Raw genomic sequence first — 5,668 nt, 5'->3', positions numbered from 1 at the left:
GCTAAAAAAAATCTCATCTAAACCATCATAATTGTTTTTCTTCACAAGTTGGTTCGATGTTGGGGGGCCCATGGCACCTCAGGGGCCTATGTAGCTCCGACATTGCAGGCGCCACGACCAGTCGCTTTTTTGCTGCCTTAGTGCCTTTTTAATTCCATGCAACTACCAGATGTCCGTTGTTGCTTGAATGTAACCGGTCATGCTTAGACCGTTGCCTGGTAGAAACATTTGCTGCTGGTTGTTGCTACTATGCCTCATGAATTACACACTTATATCCATTTAGTACCTTCACACTTCATGTGCCATTGAATTAATGAAACATGTGGCCATCGACCTGCCTCGCTCGTTATATATCTCCACACCATTACCAGTTTGTGTCCTCCTGACTTTATTGGGGTGTTAGGTCATGAGTGCTATATCTTTGCGCAAAAGGTCATGATCATATGTCAATCCCTATTGTGTGCTGAGATTTTAGAAGGAACTTAATAGAGAAGAGGAACATTTTGTTGCCCCTTCTAGGCGGACTTGACAAAATTTCTGCCGTAAATCAAATTGCTGTAATGTAGACTTCAAGCCTGGTCCGAGTCTTGCATCCACATTGTCGTTTAGCAAACAGTTGGTGCATGCCGTCCGAGGAAAGAGAATGATATTCACTAATGGCGGTGAAGAAAGATGCGGAGGTGGTCTGCGTGAGCAAGGACGCTGAATGTGTGCATATAGGAAGAACTGGGAAGGCCCGAGATCCGGATGAGGGCCGTCTCGACCATCCAACGGCTTGAACCGTGTGTATCAAAACCTTGGTGTTCGGGCTTTGGCAGTTAGTGCCACAAGTGTTATATTTGTAGTGACTTGTTGTAGCGTCTGGTTGTAGCACACACTGACACACGGGAGCCTGTGGAGGCTGCTGAAGGATCAGTTGCTAGGGCGAGAAGTTTTTTAAAAAAAACACCCCATATATTAATTAACTTAAAATGTTCGTACAATCATTCATTATAAACTTTGCCACGCAGGATGGAACAGAATGAAAGTGAAAACCATTGGATCTATTAACAAAACTAAACTTTGCAATCTCGTGGGCCATCGACAAGGACACTCTAAGTTCAGCTTCCTCTGCACTATAGCAAGCTCCAATATAATCCCTAGAGGAAAGAATAACTTGTCCATACTGATTTCTTACCACCACCCCCACACTCGCAGCTTCAATGGTCCCCACAAAACTTGCGTCGACATTAATCTTGAAGAACTCTGAGTTGAGGGGCTGCCAAGGAATCAACGTCCTTTCAGTGTTAGTGGTTAGCAGAACATCCACATCCACTTGCTTACCTTTACTGCACATCTCCGCCTATATTTTTGCTTGATAAGATGAGAAAGATGCCTAATAATTTTCTACAAAGTTCACCAAGGCTGAGATGAATTTGATTCCCTTACCAATGGTCAAATCATTCCCGAAGTGCCAAGCTCTTCAGAACATGAATATAGTTTGCTCACGCACAGGAGAATCCAATAAAATAAAAAGCCAGTCCGGCCATGAATATTTGAGGATCTCGTCGGCCGGTAAGTTTCATACTTCCTTCAACGCCATACGAAACGCACGAGCCTTGGGGCAATTCACCAATGCGCGAAAAATACATTCATCTTCAATACCACAGATGGAACACGTGCCTAGAGCTAGAAGTTTGGTATAACGTCTCGTACGAGTCCTGCGTGGAAAACGTGAAGCGTGTAACGCGTGGAGGGAGATTGCATGCAAACTGATTGCCGCTGACCAGGCTCAGATGCATGGATCAAGTCATATAATAATGTACTCACTTTTCTCTAGTTCAAAAAATATATACTCACTCTTATCAAGCTATAGCCTGTCAATCCCTGCCCGGCAGCTTGATTGTCTCGCGATTCACGAAGTACGATCCCGCGCAAGGGCACAGTAAGTTCTAAGTTCCAATCGTTGAAACTTATGATTTTTAACTGCAAATTATGATTTTTCCGCTCACTCTTACCAAGTTTTATAGAGAAATTTTTAAGGCATTTTTTGTAGGTACAAAAATCATGATGTTATCGGTCGCTCGTACAAAGTTACAAGAGTTGAAATTTAACATTTATTTTCATAGTTCGTCAAAACGTATTAAACATGAATATTATTCGAAAGACCTCCATTTTGTTGAGAAATTAGATCTTTTGCCTCACTTTATTTCTTCATTTGATAATTCCCCCCCCCCCCTCCACCCTTCGATTGAAGTAAGCTTTTTTTTTCCTTTCATGTCATCTAGTTGGTACTATAGTTTATAAATAAATGAATGATCTCAAAATACATCGGTTGTTCCTTTAGTTACAGTTAGACTTTTCACGTGTTGAATACTCTTGGCTGGGGTGGAAGTTGTATCTACGAAATTCATAGTCAGGTTTACTCTAAACTCTTTGGTTTAGCGTTAACATAGATCAAGTAAGTTTTTACAACACATTTTTTGGACCCATAATTTCATATGTTTTATGATAAACCTACGTAAACAGAATTAAAGATTCACTTTTAATGCATCGTCTACATGTGATTTAGATTACTATAAGATGATTTTTTGACTTAACATTTTTGTCTTACATTTGTTGTATTATTACCGTTTTGATTAGAATTATAGTTTTAGTTCTTTATTATTTCGTGCTGTGCATTATCTAGATGGAACAATCGCCGTAGGTTATATAACTTTTTCTGTCTAGTTTAGCTCGGAGCTAGCTCAAATCGACTCGAGATCGTTATAAGCTGAGCATGAATCATGTTCTACAGTTCAACCTTGAGCTTCATTCAGTTTGGGCTCAATCAAATTTTAATATGAGTTGAGCTGTGCTAGGTCCAGCTCGCTAAAACTCGACTCATTTGCACGAGACTTGTATGGCACAAATCATCTCCCAGTGCAGAGCAATGACATGTAGATATCAAATATCTCTCATTGACATTTCTACGCAACACAATAATACATCAAGAAGATATGGACACATTGAACGTTCCACGCAAATTAAGTCGAACACTCAACTACTTATATCTGTGTCAAAACTCTGCCCCGTGTTTTAATTTGCTGTGTTATTGCTGGTTTGCTGCGGTGCAAACTCCATTCAGACAAGCAAGTATATGGTCAATTTGGACTATGGAGATGGAATTGTATGGCTTTGGTGTGGCTTCTTGAAACGTACAGACCAACTGAGTGCAACGTATATATTTCTTGATTGATCAAGATGCGTGGGCATGCATTTCTCATTAGCTACCAGAGTACAGTAACAAATAAAAACGATAGCTCTTGTTCATTCAATATAAGCCCTTTTACAGTATATAATCACTTTTTTTGTATCAGCCTGCTACAGATATAAGCTCGGCCGGTATAGATGACAAAACGAAACAGAACCAGCTATCAAATAAATAATAATCAGAATCAAAGCAAAATAACAAAAAAGATAAATTGAAAAAATATCAATGCCCTAAATATAGGGATTTGTGCAGCTCCTGGAACTTTCTTTGACAGTAGGTCAATCCACTTAGTCCATTATGCTGGTCGTAGTATTCTTGATGAGGTCCCATGCACTCCTCACATGTCTCTTCTCTTGAAGCGATGACCCAACGGCGAACCGGAGCACAAACTTATCACCAACCACCGTGTGCACAAGATAAGACTTGCCAGTCTTGTTTAGATTCTCCATTAGCTGACAGTTGGCCTCATCGGCATCCTCTTCCCTCATGGCTCCACTTGGCTTGATCCTAAAGCACACAAGAGCAAAGTTCATCGGTACAACCACCTCGAAGCTGTTGTCGGCGCGTACGAAATCTTCAAACATCTTGGCCATCACGACATCACTATGGATGTGCTCTTGGAGCTTTGCGGTACCATATATGCGCATGACCATCCAAAGATTGAGCCCGCGAAGCGCCGGCCGACGCCGACCTGCATGTCCTTCAGATTGGTGACCTCACCGGACTCGGTAGCATCGTTCTTGAGGTACTCCAGGTTGGTCTCCAATGAGTCGCTCAGTCGGTACGTACAAATAGGTGCAATCGAGGCATGTGAGAAGCCATTTGTGTGGGCTCATACTAATGGAGTTCACGTGCTCGACACCATCGAGATGGTAGCGAAACACCGGGCAGATACACGCATTGCCAGCGTAGGCAGCATCGACATGGACCCACACATTGAACATGGTTGCAACGTCGGCGATGGCGCCCACTGGGTCGACGGCGTTGGAAGATGTGGTGCCCACAGTGACACAGACATATGTGGGCACGAGACCGGCGTCGGCATCAGCTTGCATTACCTCGAGAAGCTTGGACGGGTCGAGCCCGTAGTTAGTTTTGGGCCCGGTAGGGATGGAGCAGATGTTGGCGGGGTCGAAGCCTGTGAGCCGGCATGCCTTGAAAAATGTGGAGCGGGTCTGGTCGGCAGCATAGACAGCCAAGCATGGTAGATGGGACACACCGACTGAGCCGCTCCGACGTAGCGCTGCATCACGGGCGGCTACTAGCATGACGAGCATTGCCTCGCTGGTTGTGCTGAGGATGACACCACCGCCGGTGCCACGTCCAGTACTGGTGCGGTTCATGAAGGTGGTGGGTAGGCACAGAAGTTGCGCAAGCTAGTCAAGAGCGACAACCTCCATTTTGGTGGCCTCAAGCGAGGCCTGCCACATGAATCCGATCATGTTCATGGCAGAGGCGATTAGATCGCCCGCGATGGCAGCGGCGGTGTTGGTGGAGGGGAAGAAGGCGAAGAAGTTGGGGCTAGCCCAGTGCGTCATGCCGGGGACGACGGAGGTCCTGAGCTCCTTCATGGTGACATCGAAAGGCATGGAGTGGGTCGGCGGTGACGCGCTCAGCTCGTCATCGAGGTATCCTGCATTCACACTGGGGAGGACCGGCATGGACTCGACGTTGGTGTAGTAATCGAGGATGAATTCTACGGCCTTGTGGAGGTATGCGCGAACATCTTCGGGGTTGAGCGGCTCGAACACCGCCTTGTCGCTGGGAAAGGCGGAGAAGGACATTGGGTTGGCCACCACGCTAGACATGTCCTTGACATAGAAAACATGCGCCACATCATTGGCTAGGATGAATGGTTCATCTGTGTACCCAGGATTGTTCAGATTCACTATTGTCATTCCGTACTGTGGGTCTACCTGTACCCCTCCTCCTGACAGATTGACCCGTTTGCACTGAAACAAAGGGACCTTAAAATCATGTCCGTAGTCAAGTTCCTGTATGTCCACTATGTAATCATAATATGCGTAATTTCCCCTCTTGGTTGCTGCATCAAAGCGGACACCACTGTTTTAGTTGGTCCTCTTTTGATTTTGCGCGATCGTGTAAAATGTATTTCCATTTATCTCGTACCCTTTGTAAGTCAATACAGTCGAAGATGATCCCCTGGCCAACGAGTCACTAGTATAAAACCCCCTATTAGTCCCGGTTGGTGAGGGCCTTTTGTCCCGGTTCTTGAACCGGGACTAAAGGGTCGTTACTAGTGCCCTAGACCTTTAGTCCCGGTTCTAACAAGAACCGGAACAGATGGTCCTCCATGTGGCCGGTGCGCCGAGCCTAGGCAGGAGGGCCTTTGGTCCCGGTTGGTGGCACCAACACCAACCAGGACCAAAAGGCATCCACGCGTCAGCATTTCAGTGGCTAGTGTTTTTGTTTTTT

At 45.2% G+C, this 5,668-nt stretch overlaps 1 pseudogene; it reads right to left on the bottom strand.

The window, feature by feature from the left end:
* Positions 1-3,519: 3,519 nt before the first annotated feature.
* On the bottom strand, positions 3,520-5,040 carry LOC123083247 (tryptophan decarboxylase 1-like; annotated as a pseudogene).
* Between the last annotated feature and the right edge of the window lie 628 nt (positions 5,041-5,668).

This window comes from Triticum aestivum, chromosome 4A (assembly GCF_018294505.1).
Source record: "Triticum aestivum cultivar Chinese Spring chromosome 4A, IWGSC CS RefSeq v2.1, whole genome shotgun sequence".
Lineage (NCBI taxonomy): Eukaryota > Viridiplantae > Streptophyta > Magnoliopsida > Poales > Poaceae > Triticum > Triticum aestivum.
This window is presented reverse-complemented; position numbering and strand designations above follow the sequence as displayed.